The following is a 19112-nucleotide window of genomic DNA, read 5'->3' on the forward strand; positions in this document are numbered from 1 at the left end:
TCCAAGGATGGTTCAAGGTCCATGTAAATTATGAGAATAGAACACTTAAGATCTGTGCTGTGGGAACTGCCTAAATTGAGATGATTATAACCCAAGTTTTACTATATTCTGTATTATAGATAACAAATAGTATTTCCAGGGTTTCCCCAGTCTCAGCTGAAAGTCAACGTCAGATAATTATTTTTCAAAAGTGACTTGGAGCATGTTTGAAAATATCCAATGTCTTTACACTCTACAAATTTTGGTTTGTCGGGTGGCTATTTCCCTTGTCCCGATGCTAATCGAGTGGTCATAGGCTCGCTCGCTCTTTGAAGCTCAGTAACATCTGTTGACAGTGGTCTTAACCCCATTCCTGAGCACCAGAATGGAGATTTTTTTTTATTATAATTTATTTTTAAAATTTATTGGGGTGACAATTATTAGTAAAATTACATAGATTTCAGGTGTACAATTCTGTATTACATCATCTATAGATCCCATTGTGTGTTCACCACCCAGAGTCAGTTCTCCTTCCATCACCATATATTCGATTCCCCTTAACCTCATCTCCCAACCCCCACCCCCCTTACCCTCTGGTAACCACTAAACTATTGTCTGTGTCTGAGTCAGAATGTAGATTTCATTCACTGAAGTTACAGGACTTTTGAAAGTAGCTTCTTTTGTTTTCATTGAACATGATTCTGGGTATATTTAAACCTGCTTTGCTTCATATTTTGTCTTTTGCCCTTGTGATCTATTTTTCAGCATGTTTAGTCTCTTAGTTTAATGTGGATTTCCTCTATAGTGACTTCCATCTTTCCTCATATTCATTCTTTTCCCTACCTACACCTGAGTTTTTCTTTAAAAACAAACTTTTAAGTGTGTTTTTCCAGGAACCATCAGCTCCAAGTCAAGTAGTTGTTTCAATCTAGTTGTGGAAGGCGCAGCTCACAGTTGCCCACTTAGGGATCGAACCGGCAACCTTGTTAAGAGCACCACGTTCTAACCAACTGAGCTACATGGCCACTCCTGAGTTTTTCTTTAGGATGATTGTGACCTGGAACCATGTTTATTATGGGAGAAAATACAGGAGGAGATGTCACAACACAAAGGGTTAAACAACATGATTCAGCAATTTTGCTCCTTGGAGAATTCCACCTAGGGGAAACAAGTCTACAACTTATGTTGGTATGCGAATGTTCGTAGCATTATTCACAATAACCAAAAGTGGAAACAACCCAAATGCCAATCAACTGGTGGATGGGTGGATAAAACACAGAATGTGATACTGTTTGGCAATAAAAACAATGGAGAACTGATGCTATCTCTATCCTCTGGGGACCCAACCATACCCCTAATTTCCTTCCCTCTCAGGATCACTAGGTGGGCCTGTCAGTGCTGTGACACATGTCTATATCCTAAGGTTTCCTGTATGTCCAGTTTCAGTCCTGACTATATTGTATTTAGCAGATGTCGTGCTTATAATTTGGGGAGTTATTCCTATTTTCCTTGTTACACTGAAGATGACATTTAATATTTTAAGAGATGAGTAAAAATGCTTCTATCTTTCGCTATCCTCTCTTCACTCATATTCTAGAGTAGGTGCACTCCACACTCACCTAGATTTTCAATGGCCCATCTCTCCTGCCATCAGCTGATTAGTGGTATGCAGAATGGTGACTGAACCTCTACTTCTGACCCAGTCACCTCAATAGGGTCTAGTGGGTTATCTAGTAGACATTTGAAATGCAAAGGTTGATTTAGGGCTCATTTCAAAAACTGCTTGGGGGGTCTGCTGCATATTGGGCATTGTGGAATGTAGCCATGAATTCAGATGTAGTCGTTGCCCTCTTGGAATTGGGTGTTGCAACAGAAGTACCTGGGAAATGATTTTAGGGAATTCCTAATAGAATCCATCTCGGGGGTTCACTCAGGAGTCTGTTTTGTTTCTGCTTTTGTTATTCCTAAATCTCCCCAGGAAATTCTGATGTAACCAACTTAGGTATGGAGCCCACTGTTCTTTACCCTTTATCTACTGTTCCAAAACTTCCAGTTGCCTTTATCATGTTTCAGGGACTTTATGGCAGAAGCAGCTCTATATTCCAAATTATAATAGATACTGCAACCAAATTAATGGCATTCTATTAAGTGGCCCCTATAGTGTGGCACTAGTCTTCCTGTGCAGCTATTAACCTACTCCCTATCCCTTATACTATAGCTGCATATGATGCTATTGTCCAGATGCATCCTACACTCTTCATATTCGTTTTGGTTCACACATTTTTTCATTTTATTTTTTGACTTTTTATTGGAAATAAAATAAAATTTTTTATTGGAAACATTGCTTGGATGATTAAAATAATCCCCTTTGGACCAGACACGTCACAAATTGATCATTTATCTTGTTGCTCTTGCCAGTATCCTATCTTAATTCAATCTGATGGGGAATCAAGAAAAGGGCAAGACAAAGACAATAATTTTCTTTCTGAAGATTAGGGTTTTCATTTACTGTAAGTGCTTCTGTTTTTCCTTAGAAGTGGCTCCAAATGTGAGGTACAGAAACTGTGTGTACAAATACTCCTGGGCTCCGGTGGAGAAGCGGCAATTCAAGAGGCGCCAGAGACATACAAGGAAAGACTGAGTTGTGTGGCTTCTGAGTGAGGGCTGGAGGGACAGCCACCATTGTCCCTGTGTGGAGCCTGCCTCCTGGTTCACCTTTTTTCATCTAACTAGAATTGGAGCTTAATTAACATTTAGAATAATTTTATATGTTGTACTCAATATTAAGCTGCCATTTACAATTACTAGCAATGTGGAGAGAATTGTTCTAATGGGTGGAGGAAAAAGTTGGTTTCAATTGGAGGGTGAGGAATGATCTCAACTACTTTGAAAATACATACATAGAAGACTAAGAGGAAATCTGCTAAAATAGTGACAGTTTTTGCTTCTGGTCGAAATTAAAAAAAGATTTTCTACTTCCTGTCCTGAACAAATTTTATACAATTAGAATATATTTTCTAATAAAACATGTGTTTTTGACTTTTTTTATTAGTTTCAGGTGTACAAAACAATGCAATAGTTAAATATTTCACCCCTCACAAAGTGATAACCCTCCTGGTGTTTTTGACTTTTTAGTTCGAAATGATTATAGATTCACAGAAAGGTGTGAAAATTGTACAGAGAGGTCCTGTGTACCCGTCACCAACAGCAAACCACGAAATGGACATTGGCACAAGCCACAGACTATATTTAGATTTTTCCAATTTTACGTGTACTCGTGTACGTGAGTAGTTCTATGCAGTTTTATCACATGTTGATTTCTGTGACCACCTCCACAGAACTGTTCCATCATCATCAAAATCTTCCTAGTGCTACCTCTATAGTCACCTGGCCCTTCCTGCCTCCCTACCCTGTCACTAACCCCTGGCAACCATTCATCTGTTTTCCATCTCTAAAATATCATTTCAAAATTGTTAACATAAATGGAATATGTGACCTTTCGAGATTGGCTTTTTGTCACTCAGTGTAATGTCCTTGAGAGCCATTCAAGTTGTTGCAAACAGTTTGTTCCTTTTTATTGCTGAGCAGTACAGATATTCCACAGTTTGTTTATCCATTCAGCCACTGAAGGATATTTGGCTTGTTTCCAGTTTTTGACTATTACAAATTAAAGTTGCTATGAACATTCGTGTACAGGTTTTTGTGTGGACGTAAGTTTCCATTTTCTTTTTTTTCTTTAAGGAGGGCGCAGCTCACAGTGGCCCATGTGGGGATCTAACTGGCAACCTTGGTGCCATCAGCACCACGCTCCAACCAACTGAGCTAACCGGCCAACGGCCACTGGCCACCCAAGTTTCCATTTTTCTGGCATAAATGCCCAGGAATGCAATTGCTGGATCATATGGTAAGTATATGTTTAGTTTAAGAACCTGCCAAACCATTTTCCAGTGGCTGTACCATTTTACATTCCCACCAGCAATGCACAACAGATCCAGTTTCTCTGCATCCTCACTGGCATTTGATGTTGTCATGTTTTATTTTGGCCTTTCTAATTAGTGTAAAGTGATATCTCATTGTGGTCTTAATTTGCATTTTCCTAATGACCAGTGATGTTGAAAATCTTTTCATGTGTTTATTTGCACTCCATCTATTCTCTTTGGAAAAATGTATGTTCGTGTCTTTTGCCCATTTTAAAATTAATTGATTGCTTTTTACTGCTGAGTATGGAGAATTCTTTATATATTCTAGGTACAAATTCTTTGTCACATATGTGGTTTGCAAATATTTTCTCCCAGTCTATAGCTTGTCTTTTCATCTTCTTAACAGGGCTTTTTGCAGAGCAAATAATTTTAATTTTTTTTTAAAAATTTTAATTTTGATGCAGTTAAATTTATCAATATTTCCTTTTGTGGATTGTTTTTGGTGTCATGTCTAAGAACCCTTTACCTAGCCCTAGTTCCTAAAGACTTTCTCCTACTTATTTCTAATATTTTTACATTTAAATCTATGATCCATTTTGGGTCAATTTTTAAGGTGTGAGGTTTAGGTTGAGGTTCACTTTTTAATCTATGAATGTCCAATTGTTCTGGCACCATTTATCGAAAAGACTATCCTTCCTCCATTGACTTGCTTTTGCAACTTTGTCCAAAATCAGTTGCCTATCGTTGTGTGGGTCTATTTTTGGATTCTCTTTTGTTTCATTGATCTATGTGTCTATCCCTCCACCAATACCACACTGCTTCAATTATTTCTAGCTACATAGTAAGTCTTAACAGTGGATAGAGTGATTCCTTCCAATTTATTATTTTTCTTCAAATTATTTGTTTTTTTCAGTTACAGTTGACATTCGATATTAATTCACATTACTTTCAAATGTACAGCATAGCAGCAGAGTGGTTAGACATTTATATAATTTATGCAGCGATCCCCCCCATTAGTCTAGTACACACCTGACACTATATATACTTGTTGCAACATTATTGACTGTATTCTCTATGCTGTACTTTACATACCCGTGACTATTTTGTAACTACCAATTTGTATTTCTTTTTTTTCTAAATTTTTTATTGGGGAATATTGGGGAACAGTGTGTTTCTCCAGGGCCCATCAGCTCCACGTTGTTGTCCTTTAATCTAGTTGTGGAGGGCGCAGCTCAGCTCTAAGTCCAGTTGCTGTTTTCAATCTTTAGTTGCAAGGGGCACAGCCCACCGTCCCATGCGGGAATTAAACCGGCAACCTTGTTGTTGAGAGCTCGCGCTCTAACCAACTGAGCCATCCAGTTGCCCCCAATTTGTATTTTTTTTTAAATTGGGGAAGGGGAACAGGACTTTTTATTGGGGAACAGTGTGTACTTCCAGGCCTGTTTTCCAAGTCAAGTTGTTGTCCTTTCAGTCTTAGTTGTGGAGGGCACAGCTCAGCTCCAGGTCCAGTTGCCGTTTTCTAGTTGCAGGGGGCACAGCGCACCATCCCTTGTGGGAGTCAAGGGATCGAACTGGCAACCTTGTGGTTGAGAGGATGCGCTCCAACCAACTGAGCCATCCAGGAACTCAGCGGCAACTCAGCTCATGGTGCCGTGTTCAATCTTAGTTGCAGGGGGCAGAGCCCACCATCCCTTGTGGGACCCGAGGAATTGAACCGGCAACCTTGTGGTTGAGAGCCCACTGGCCCATGTGGGAATCGAACCGGCAGCCTTTGGAGTTAGGAGCATGGAGCTCTAACCGCCTGAGCCACTGGGCCGGCACCCCCAATTTGTATTTCTTAATCCCTTCACTTTTTTTCACCCAGCTCCCCAACCCCCATCCCCTCTGGCAACAGTTTGTTCTCTGTATTGATGAGTCTGTTTCTGTTTTTTTTGTTCTTTAGATTCCAATATAAGTGAGAACATATGGTATTTGTCTTTTTCTGTCTGACTTATTTCACTTAGCATAATATCCTCTAGGTCCAACCATGTTGTCACAAATGGTAAGATTTCATTCTTTTTTATGGCTGAGTAACATTCCACTGTGTAGTATATGTACCACGTGTTCTTTATCCAAATATCTATTCATGGGCATTTCAGTCGTTTCTATATCTTGGCTATTGTGAATAGCACTGCACTGAACATAAGGGTGCATATATCTTTTCAAATTAGTGTTTCGGATTTCTTTGGGTAAATACTCAGAAGTGGAATTGCTGGATCATAAGGTAGTTGTATTTTCAATTTTTTTGAGGAACCTTCAAACCATTTTCCATAGTGGCTGCAGCAATTTTCAATCCCATCTACAGTGCATGAGGGTTCCCTTTTCTCTGCATCCTCACCAGCACTTGTTGTTTGTTGATTTATTGATGATAGCCATCCTGACAAGCCTGAGGTGATATCTCATGTGGTTTTCATTTGCATTTCTCTGATAATTAGTGATGTTGAACATCTTTTCGTATGTCTATTGGCCATCCGTATGTCCCATTTGGAGAAATGTCTATTCAGGTCCTCTGCCATTTGTTAATTGGATTGCTTGGTTTGTTTGTTTGTTTTTTTGTGTTGAGTTGAATGAGTGTTTTTTAATATAAATTTTGGATATTAACCCCTTATCAGATGTATCACTGGTGAATATCTTCTCCCATTCAGTAAGATGTCTTTTCGTTTTGTTGATGGTTTCCTTTGATGTAGAAGAACTTTTTTAGTTTGATGTAGTCCCACTTGTTTATTTTTTCTTTTGTTTCCCTTGCCCAAGGAGATATCTCAGTAAAAATATTACTAAAGGTAATGTCTGAAAGTTCACTGTCTATGTTTTCTTCTAAGAGTTTTATGATTTCAGGTCTTATATTTAAGTCTTTAATCCATTTTGAGTTTATTCTTTTTTTCTTTTTAATTTTATTGGGGAGGAGAACAGGACTTTATTGGGGAACAGTGTGTACTTCCAGGACTTTTTCCAAGTCAAGTTGTTGTCCTTTCAATCTTAGTTGTGGAGGGCACAGCTCAGCTCCAGGTCCAGTTGCTGTTGTTAGTTGCAGGGGGCACAGCCCACCATCCCTTGCAGGAGTCGAGGAATTGAACCGGCAACCTTGTGGTTGAGAGCCCACTGGCCCATGTGGGAATCGAACCGGCAGCCTTCGGCGTTAGGAGGAGCATGGTGCTCCAAACGCCTGAGCTACTTGAGTTTATTCTTATATGTGTATTAAGAAGGTAGTCCAGTTTCATTTTTTTGCATGTATCTGTCCAATCTGTCCAGTTTCCCCAACACTATTGAATAGACGGTTTTTAAAATACTGTATGTCGGGCCGGCCCGGTGGCTCATGTGATTAGAGCTCCGTGCTCCTAACTCCAAAGGCTGCGGGTTCGATTCCCACATGGGCCAGTGGGCTCTCAACCACAAGGTTGCCGGTTCAACTCCCGCAAGGGATGGTGGGTTGTGCCCCCTGCAACTAGCAACGGCAACTGGACCTGGAGCTGAGCTGCGCCCTCCACAACTAAGACTGAAAGGACAACTTGACTTGGAAAAAAGTCCTGGAAGTACACACTGTTCCCCAATAAAGTCTTGTTCCCCTTCCCCAATAAAATCTTTAAAAAAAAAAAAAATACTGTATGTTCTTGTCTCCTTTGTCATAGATTCAATGGCCATAAATGGGTCCTGTCCCCCCCAGTTCCCCCCACCAAAAGCCATACAACTTAGTACTTCCCTGCACATCTCTGGGCCTCCTGACCTGCAGTCCTCCACCCCACTGGGAAGGGCAGTCAGAGTCCTCGCTGATTTTCACTGCCAGATGAGTTTATTTCTGGGCTCTCTAATCTGTTCCATTGATCTATGTGTCTGTTTTTATTTCAGTACAGTATGTGTCTGTTTTGATTACTATAGCCTTGTAGTATAGTTTGTTATCAAGCAGCTTGAACCTCCAATTGTGTTCTTCTTTCTCAAGATTGCTGTGGCCATTTGGGGTCTTTTGTGGTTTCATATAAATTTTAAGATTATTTGTTCTAGTTCTGTGAAAAATGCCACTGGTATTATGATAGAGATTGCACTGAATCTATAGATTGCTTTGGGTAGTACGGACATTTTAACGATGTTAATTCTTCCTGTCCATGAGCAAGGTATATGCTTCCATTTATTTATATCTTCTTCAGTTTTCAGAGTACAGGTCTTTTACCTCCTTGGTTAAATTTATTCCTAGGTGTTTTATGGGTTTTTTTTTGATGCTATTGTCAGTGGAATTGTTTTCTTAATTTCTCTTTCTGACAGTTCATTATTGGTGTATAAAAATGTGATCAATTTCTGAATATTAATTTTGTATCCTGCTACTTTGCTGAATTCGTTTATCAGTTCTAATAGCTTTTTGGTGGAATCTTTGAGGTTCTCTCTAGATAGTATCATGTCATCTGTAAATGACAGTTTTACTTCTTCCTTACCCATTTGGATGCCTTTTATTTCTTTTTCTTGTCTGATTGCTGTGGCTAGAACTTCCCATACTATGTTGAATAGAAGTGGAGATAGTGGGCATCCTTGTCTTGTTCCTGATTTTAAGGGGAAAGCTTTTAGCTTTTCCCCCATTGAGTATGATGTTAGCTGTGAGTTTGTCATATATGGCTTTTATTATGTTGAGGTATGTTCCCTCCACCTCCACTTTGTTGAGAATTTTTATCATAAATGGATGCTGGACATGTGTCAGGCTCCACACAGGGCAACAATTGCTCCTGTCTCCCCTGCTCCCCCCACCAAAAGCCATACAACTTAGTACTTCCCTGCATGTCCCTGGGCCTCCTGATCTGCAGCCCTCTCCACCCCACCAGGAAGGGCAGTCAGAGTCCTCACTGATTTTCACTGCTAGATGCTGTAGGAACTCCTCTTCCAGACACAGGACCCCTGGGTTGGGGAGCCGGTATGAGCCTGGGGCCCCTCCCTCTTCAGGGGGGGACCTTTGCCACCAAGGTGTCCCTCCCAGCATTCAACCACCATCTGTGTGCTTGGGATCAGCCCATTTCACGTCTGATCCCTTCTACCAGTCTTGATGTGCCCCCTTCTTTATATCCTTACTTACACAGGTTCTGTTCAGCTAGTCTTCAGATGATTCTTGAGGTTGATTGTTCTATAGTTTATTTGTAATTTTGGTGTATCCTGGGATGCAGTAGGCATAGCATTTACCTAATCTGCCATCTTGGACCTCTCTGGTTTCTTTTAGATTTTCTCTTTATTGATATTTCCATTTCACTCATATGTTCTTTTCTTAATTTCTTTCACATCTTTTTTTCAGTTCTTTGAGCATCTTTAAGAGAATTGTTTAAAGTCTTCGTCTAGCAAGTGTGCCATCTGATCTTTCTCAGGGATGGGTTCTTTCCCCCCCTTTGAATGGGCCATATATTCTTGTTTCTTTGTATGCCTTGTGATTTTTGTTGTTGTTATAGTTGAAAACTGTACATTTGAATCTAATAATGTAGTAACTGGAAATCAGATTCCCCCCCCTTCCCCAAGTTTGCTAATTTTTGGTTTTGTTTTCTGATTTCTGTAGGCTATGTCTGTACCAGGGATGAGCCTGAGATATAAACTTAGGTTCTTCTAAGGGCTTTTTTAAGCCCAAGTCTTTCCTTGGGTGTGTGCAGTGATTTTATAAATTCCCCTGTACATGTAGTTGTGTTTGAATATCCTAGATTTTAAGTGTCTGGGTTTCAGAATGGAAAACAGAGAAAAATGAAGGGTGAGGGGAGGAAAAAAAGGCTGCTGGCCCTTTAAATCCTCTGGACTTTGCTTCAGCTAGAGGGGGAGGGGCTTGCAATAGTGGGGAGAGGAGTGCCATAGTCCAATGATCAAAACCAGTAATTTAACCTCAGTATGATGCTACTTACTAAACTATGGACTTAATTCAAATGTCACTAGTTTTTTAACAAATGTTTTTCTGTTTCAGGATCCAACCCAGGATTACACAATGCATTTAGTTGTTACATCTCATTAGTCTCCCCCAATCTCTGACAGTTCTTTAGTCTTTTCTTGTCATTTTAAAAAAGGATTTTAACTGAAATATAGCTAACACAGTATTAGTTTCAGGTGTACACCATAGTTATTCAACATTTATATACTTGAAGAAGTGATCACCATGATAAGCCCAGCAACCATCTGACACTGTACCACACTATCACAATATTATTGACTGTATTCCCTATGCTGTACATTACATCCCCATGACTTATGTTTTATACCTGGACATTTGAACCTCTTATTCTCCTTCACCTTCCCCTCCGCCCCCGTTTTAAAAATTTTCAATTACAGTTGACATTCATTATTATTTTTTTCTTTTTATTTTTTTTAATTAGTTTTAGGTGTACAAAGCTACATAATAGACATTTTCACCCCTCACAAAGTGATAACCCCCAAATCTAATACCCCTCTGATATCATACATAACTGTTACAATACCATTGACTATCTTCCCTATGCTGTATTTTACATCCCATGACTATATACCAGGGGTGCCAAAAAAATGTATACAAGTGGACACTTTGGTCAACGTTGCTCAAGCAGTAGTTCACCATAATCAAAAGTGTCTGGATGCTGGTGGTAACCACTTTGAGCACTTCATGTAATTGCAGAAGTCAAACGTGACTTGTATTCATCTTTTGTTATTGGTATATATTGATAATACAATTTTAATACAGTTTTTCTTTTTAAAAATGTATATACACTTTTTTGGCACCCTGTGTGTGTGTGTGTGTGTGTGTGTATTTAATTATAGTTGACATTCAATATTATTCTACTTCAGCTTCAGGTGTATAGTGCAGTGATCAGGCATCTACACAGTTTATGAAGTGATCCCCCTGATAAGTCCAGTGCCCATCTGGCACCTTACATAATCTTTCCAACATTATCGATTATATCCTCCATACTGTATTTCATTATCCCTCTGACTATATTGTGACTACCAATTTGTACTTTCTAATCCCTTCATCTTCTCCCCCATCCCCACCCTCTCCCATCTAGCAACCATCAGTTTTTTTCTCTATATCTCTGAGACATTCACTATTATTTTATATTAATTTCAGATATGCAGATAGTGGTTAGATATTTACATATTTTAAGAAGTGATCCTCTGACTAGTCTAGTACCCACGTGACACTATACATAGTATTTACCGTATCATTGACTGTATTCTCTATGCTTTATTTTACATCCCCATGGCTATTTTGTAACTACCAATTTCTACTTCTTAATGCCTTCACTGTTTTCACCCTGCCCCAACCCCCCTCCCATCTATCACTCCGATAAGTCTAGTACCTTTCTGACACCATACATAGTTATCACAATACTATTGACTATATTCCTTATGCTATACCCTACATCCCCATGATTACTTTGTAACAATCAGTTTGTACTTCTTAATCCCTTCCCCTTTTTCAACCACCCTCAACCACCCTCCCATTTGGCAACCATCAAAATGTTCTCTGTATCTATGAGTTTGTTTCTGTTTTGTTTGTTTATTTTGTTCTTTACATTCTACATATAAGTGAAATCATATTGTATCTCTCTTTCTCTGTCTGATATACTGCACTCAGGAAAATACCCTCCAGGTCCATCCATGCCACCACAGATGGCAAGAATCCATTTCCTTCTATGGCTGAGCAATATTCCATTATATATATGTACCACCTCCTCTTTGCCCATTCATCCATTGACAGACACCCAGGCTGCTTCCATATCTTGGCCATTGTAAACAATGGATCCACACGTCCCCTCAAAGTAGCATTTTGGGTTTTTTTAAATAAATACCCAGAAGTGGCATTACTGGGTCCTTTTTTGTCTCTTGTTATAGATTGTTTTAAAGTCTATTTTGTCTGGTATAAGTATGGCTACTCCAGCTTTTTTGTTTGTTTGTTTGTTTGTTTCCATTTCATGAAATGTCTTTTCCCCATCCCTTTACTTTTAGTCTGTGTCTCTTTCTATCTGAATTGAGTTTCATAGGCAGCATATGTAAGGGTTTTGTTTTCTTATGCATTCAGCCCTCCTATGTCTTTTGATTGGAGCATTTAATCCATTTACATTTAAAGTAATTGATAAATATGTATTGCTATTTTATTATTCATATTTTTTGTCTTCTTTTTTTTTCCTTTTTCATCTTGAAGAAGTCCCTCTAACATTCCTTGTGATACTGATTTGGTGGTGATGAACTCCTTTAGCTGTTTCTTGTCTGGGAAGGTCTTTCTCTCTCCTTCAATTTTAAATGATAGCCTTGCTAGGTAGAGTAATCTTGGTTGTAGGTCCTTATTTCTTATCACTATGAATATTTTGTGCCAATCCCTTTTGACCTGCAAAGTTTCTGTTGAGAAATCAGCTCACAATCTTATAGGAGCTCCCTATAAGTTACTAGTTGCCTTCTTCTTCCTGTTTTTAGGATTCTCTGTTTTAATTATAATGTGTCTTGGTGTGGGCCTGTTTGGATTCATCTTGTTTGGGACTCTCTGCACTTCCTTGGCTTGTACATTTATTTCTTTTGTCAGGTTAGGGAAGTTTTCAGTCATTATTTCTTCAAATAAGTTCTCAATCCCTTACTTTTTCTCTTCTCCTTCTGGTACCCTTATGATATGAAAGTTGTTACTCTTGATGTTGTCCCAGAGGTCTCTTAAAGTATCCTCATTTTTTTTAAATTCTATTTTCGTTTTTCTGTTCCAATTGGGTGTTTTCTGCTATTTTGTCTTCCAGATCACTGATTCAATCCTCTGCTCCATCTAGTCTGCTGGTGATTCCTTCTAGTGCATCTTTCATTGCAGTTATTGTATTCTTCACTTTTGAGTGGTTCTTTTTTTATGGTTTCTATGTCCTTTTCTCTGCTTGCTATCTCTTTGTTGAAGTTCTCACTAAGTTCCTTGAGCATCATTATAATCATTATTTTGAACTCTGTATCTGGTAGGTTGCTTGCCTCCATTTAGTTTAGTTCTTTTTCTGTTCGCTCATTTGGAATGTATTTCTTTGTTTCCTCACTTTGGCTGCCTCTCTGTGTTTCTACGTATTAGGTAGATCTGCTATGTCTTTCAGTCTTGGCCAGGTGGTCTTATGTAGTAGGTGCCCTGTGGGGCCCTGGCACAGTCTCTCTGGTCACCTGTGCTGGGTGCTCCAGGAGTGTCCCTTGTGGGGGTTGTGTGTGCCTCCTGTTATAGTTGAGCCTTGATTGCTATTGGCACATCTGTGGGTGGAATTGACCCTCAGGCTGACTACCTGTGGGTTTGGCCATGTCCACAGCTTATGGAGTGCTGTGTGGGTGGCTTACCCCACTGAGTAGAATTTTCCACAGTGGGCTCTGGTGCCTGTTGAGATCACCCTTTGTGTGTGCCACTTGTGGGGCTAATTGGGTGGTGCTCTGCTGTGGTCTGAAGCCAACCTCCAAGTATGTTGGTTCTGGGGTCTCTTAGCAAGGGCTGCAGTGTAGGTCCAGGTCACCGACTGCTTGTGACTAGCCATGGACTACCTGGTAGGAGCTGCAAAGTGATCCACAGTTATTCATTGCCTGTGCTGAACTTGGAGGCACTTAGAAGACGCCACACTGCAAACTAAGGACAGTTGCCACTAGTACCAGGCCTGGGATAGCTCCACAAAAAGCCAGGACATCCTGAGGCCTGATGTCACCTGCCAGCTCCCTTAAGGTTCAGCTTCTGATAAAGCCTCATATGGTACGCAAGCTGGGTAAGGCAGGGTCTCAAGGAGTCAATAGAGTGGGAAGAGTTTTGTTCACCAGGTTAATGTACATTCTGGTTTGGTGCCAGTCCTGAGCCTGGAGCTACTCAGCAAAAGTTTCAGAGCACACTGAGGCTAGCTGCTTCCCGCCTGGGGCCCACGGACCCCTCTAGTTTTCCAAGAAAGAGTGCAATGTGGGTGGGGTTGGCTACTCCCTGAGAAAGTGCCTCCGGTGTTGGGGGAGTTGGGTAAGGTGGAGTCCCAGCGGAGCTCATCAGATAAATTCAGATTCAGATTTAGCTGTGTGGGGGAGGGCTCAACACAGGAAAGATGGGGGTCGTCTGCCGGCTGCATGGGAGAAGGACCCCACACAGGAAAAATGGTGATTGCCTGCCAGTCCTCGCCCCATAGCCACACAACTCAGTCTCTCCCTATATGTCTCTGACACCCAGAGTCACTGTCCCTCCACTGCAGCCAGGGTGAGTGCCTGCAAGTGAGTGAGTCTGTGTACAGGTCCTTTAAGAGGACATCTGGGTTTCCTGCAGCCTTCTGTCCCACCCAGGTGTCCCACTGTTTTTCACAGCCAGAGGTTGTGAGAGCTCCTCTTGCCGGCACCAGTACTCTAGGCTGAGGAGCCTGGTATGGGGCTGGGGTCCCTGACTCCTCCAAGGGGAACCTCCGATGGCTGAGATATCCCTCCTGATTCTGAACTGCCATGCGGCAGTTTGGGGCCAGCCTATTCTGCATTTTAGCCCCTCCCACTAATCTCAATGTGGCTTGTTCTGTATATCCTTAGTTATAAAACTTCTGTTCAGCTAGACTTCACATGGTTCTCCAGATTAATTGTTCTATGATCTAGTTGTAATTTTAATGTGTTCACGGAAGGAAGCAGCCACAGTGTTTATCTACCAAGTATTTTCTTGTCTTTTGCTGATACTTGTGAAGTGTATTGGTCCTATACTTGTGGAGTGTCCCTTGACTTGGATTTGTCTGATGTTTTCTCATGAGTAGATTGAGATTGTGCATTTTTGGCAAGAATACCACAGAAGTGATGCTGTGCCCCTCTCATTGTATTGAGGGTTACAGGATGTCAATGTGTCTTATTACTGGTGATGTTAACCCTAATCGTTAGTTAAGGTGATTTCTCCACTGCAAAATTACTATTTCCCCTTTGTTATTAATAAATATCTTAGAGAACATACTTTTTTAAAAAATTTATTGGGGTGACAATTGTTAGTAAAATTACATAGATTTCAGGTGTACAATTCTGTATTACATCATCTATAAATCCCATTGTGTGAGAACATACTTTGAGACTATGTGTATATCTTGTTTCTCTTCGATCTTTGGCCCACTGATTTTAGCATCCATTAATTGTTGCCTGTGACAGTTATGACTGGGTTGTTTGTATTTCCCTTATTCCTTCCACATTTATTAAATGAAATTCTTCTGCAAGGAAGAACCATTTCTTCTTATTTATTTATTTATTCAGTTATTTATTAATATCAGTATGGACTTCCAGGTACTTATTTTATTATATGGGTTATAACCCAATAGTGCCATTATTTTATTGCTCAAGTTATTCTAATTTTGGCCATTGGAAGCTCCTTCAGGTTAGTTCCTATGTCCTTTCCACATGCTTTTATTATTTTGTAAAAACTTCCTTATTTTACTCATGCAGAACTTCTTGGAGAGACTTTTTTATTGAAGGGACTATTTACAAAGGTGTTGTCAGGATTGTGGGAATTAATGGGATGTTGATGCATCCAGGAACTAGCAATAGCAAGAAGCTATTCACACCCATATGTCCAAAGGAGTAGGTGCAGGAAATGATGTTACTGGAGCCTAGGAAGAGCTGCTGCCATGAAAAGGTGACACTTGACAGGAGCTGTGCCATGGAAGTTTCCAACACTGCCAGAACCACAGTGGGGCAGAAAGCAAGAGGAATAAAGACTCCAACTTCTTTTCCTCCCCACCTTTCAGTCCAGTGCCTGTCCTGATTGGCTAGATCCACCTGGAAGCCAGAGAGGGAGGGGAGCCTGGTTGATAAAGTCTGTTACAGGTCAGCTTCCAAGGGCATAGAAAGACAATGGATTTAGGGGCAAATGGAGACTAACCACCACAAAATATCACTTTCTCCAAGACTCCTTTGTTGACCCCCACGTCTGTCTAGGTGTCCACAGCCTCCTGTCAGAGCACTGTCATCCATAGTGCTTGTTCACTTGTCAGTGTCTCTCCCTAGACACAGCTCCACGAGAAATGGGTCTGTGTCTCATTCACACTGACCCCTGCTCAGGGATGGTCCACAGTAGAGCTTACTGCGCATTGTGGGACAAGATGAAGTCAGGGCAATGCAGGTTAGAGCTGGAATTGTCACAGGGACTGTCATTCCCTGCCCCTGGAATTCTACTCCTGAATCTGGCCATCCTCCAGCCTTTCAGGGGCTGAGCACACCATGGAGTCTTCATGCCTCCATGCCTTTACATGCTGTTCCTTGTCCTTGGAATGCCAACTCTGGCAAGTGATAGGTGAAATTAGATGGAGAAAATGTTGATAATTATTGAAACTGGGTGATAAAAATATAGGGGCTCATTACACCAATCTACATATTTTGTATGCTTGAGAATTCCCATAAAAGATAGGTTCAAAACAGCATTTATGGAGCACACACTGCATGTCAGACCCTTTGCTTACAGACACTGGGGACACAGTGGTGAACCAGCCAGCAGCTGATGAAAGTAAGAGGTGACAGCTTCTCCTTCCCCTGGAAGGCTCCTCACTGCCCCATACCCTGCCCAGGTCAGGCTCGGGTGGTCTGCCCCTGAGACATCCTATGTGTCTCTTCCAGGACTCTGACCCAGCACAGAAATGGACAAGGTATTCTTGCTCCTTGCTATGGACTGAATCATGCTCCCTCAAAATTCATATGTTGGAGCCTTAACGTCCAGTGTGATGTTTCCCCAAAAATAAGACCTAGCTGGACAATCAGCTCTAATGCATCTTTTGAAGCAAAAATTAATATGACTGGGTATTATATTATACTATATTATTATATTATATTATATTATATTATATTATATTATATTATATTATATTATATTATATTATATACCTGGTCTTATAGTAAAATAAGACTGGGTCTTATATTACTTTTTGCGCCAAAAGACTCATTAGAGCTGATTGTCTGGCTAGGTCTTATTTTCAGGGAAACACAGTATACGGAGATGGAGTCTTTGTTTTTTTCATTTTTTTAAATTTATTTTTTAAATTAATTGGGGTGACAATTGTTAGTAAAATTACATAGATTTCAGGTGTACAATTCTGTATTACATCATCTATAAATCCTATTGTGTGTTCACCACCCGAGATGGAGTCTTTGAAAGGTAATTAGAGTTAAGTGAGGTCGTGAGGGTGGAACCTCCATGATGGGATAATTCCCCCAAAAGAAGAGACACCAGAGTGCTCTCTCTCTCTCTCTCTCTCTCTCTCTCTCTCTCTCTCTCTCTGTCATGTGAGGACACAACAAAAAGGCTGCATCAGGAAGAGACCCCTCACCAAAACCTAATTGTGCTGGCACCCTGATCTAGACTTCCAGCATCCAGAACTATAAGAAAATTTCTCTTGTCTAAGCCACCCAGTCTAAGGTATTCTGTAATGGCAGCCCCTAGCTGACTAATACACCCCTTAATGTGACAAATACCCATACCAAGCCCCAGTTCTAGGGGTATGGTTCATCACCCTAGGCTTTAGAGGGCCTAAAAGGTCAAGGATTCTGGAAACCATGGTAAAGGCTCCAAATTCAAGGGAATTGGGGGTAAAGTGCCCAATCTGTAGAACTGGGACAGATGGAAAACGTTTTCATTCTTATTGAACAGCTGCACTAGTGTCTTTTAACTACAGCAGTAGGAATGTAGGCTAGATAAAGAAGCCCATGCTGCTGGCAAAAATACTGAGCCCCAGAATGGTGCTGAGGTGGGATGAGACCGTTTTCTATGGGCTTATTTCGAGCTTTGTATGTTTAATTATTCTGATAATGAGAACTCTGTGGAATTATCCTTTAGTAATCAACAAAATGTATCTACCCAAACTCAATAGATGCATTTCCTGACCCAGCAGTTCCATTCCTAGGTATATACCCAACAGAAATGTAAATCTATGCTTACCCAATGACAAGATACTACAAGTATATATAGAGAACCCCAAAGATTCCACCAAAAAGCTATTAGAACTGATAAGTGAATTTAGTAAAGTAGCAGGATATAAAATTAATATTCAGAAATTGGTTGCATTTTTATACACCAATAATGAACTATCAGAAAGAGAAATTAAGAAAATAATCCCATTTACAACTGCATCAAAACAAAAATCTAGGAATAAATTTAACCAAGGAAGTAAAAGACCTGTACTCAGAAAATTATGACATTGAAGAAAGAAATTAAAGAAGATACAAATAAATGGAAGCATATACCTTGCTCATGGACAGGAAGAATTAATATAGTTAAAATGTTGATACTACCCAAAGCAATCTATAGATTCAATACAATATCTATCAAAATACCAATGGCATTTTTCACAGAAATAGAACAAATAATCCTAAAATTTATATGGAACCATAAAATGCCCCAAATAGCCACGGCAATCCTGAGAAAGAAGAATAAAGCTGGAAGTATCACGCCCCCTGATATCAAACGATACTACAAGGCCATAGTGATCAAAACAGCAGGGTAATGGTATAAAAACAGACACATTGATCAATGGAAAAGAATAGAGAAATAAATCCATTTAATCTATGAAAGAGGAATCAGGAATATACACTGGGGGAAAGACAGCCTATTCAATAAATGGTGGTAGGAAAACCAGACAGATAGATGCAAAAAAAAAGAAAAGAAAAGAAACTGGATCACCTTCTTACTTCATACACAAGAATAAACACAAAATGGATTAAAGACTTAAATATAAGACCCGAAACCATAAAACTCCTGGACGAAAACATAGACAGTGAACTCTCAGACATTACCCTTAGTAATATTTTTACTGATATATCTCCTCGGGCAAGGAAACAAAAGGAAAAATAAACAAGTGGGACTACATCAAACTAAAAAGTTTTTGCACAGCAAAGGAAACCATCTGCAAAACGAAAAGACATCTTACTGAATGGGAGAACATATTTGCCAATGATACATCTGATAAGGGGTCAATACCCAAAATTTATAAAAAACTCATACAATTCAACACCAAAAAACAAACCATTCATTTAATAAATGGGCAGAGGACCTGAATAGATATTTCTCCAAAGAGGACATATGCATGGCCAATAGACATGCAAAAAGTTGCTCGAAGTCACTAATCATCAGAGAAATGCAAATAAAAACCACAATGAGATATCACCTTAGACCTATCAGAACGGACAGCATCAATAAATCAACAAACAACAAGTATTGGTGAGCATGTGGAAAAAGGCCACTCTTGGTGGGTTGCAAATTGGTGCAGCTACTATGGAAAACAGTAT

This window comes from Rhinolophus sinicus, chromosome X (assembly GCF_036562045.2).
Source record: "Rhinolophus sinicus isolate RSC01 chromosome X, ASM3656204v1, whole genome shotgun sequence".
NCBI classification, from domain to species: domain Eukaryota; kingdom Metazoa; phylum Chordata; class Mammalia; order Chiroptera; family Rhinolophidae; genus Rhinolophus; species Rhinolophus sinicus.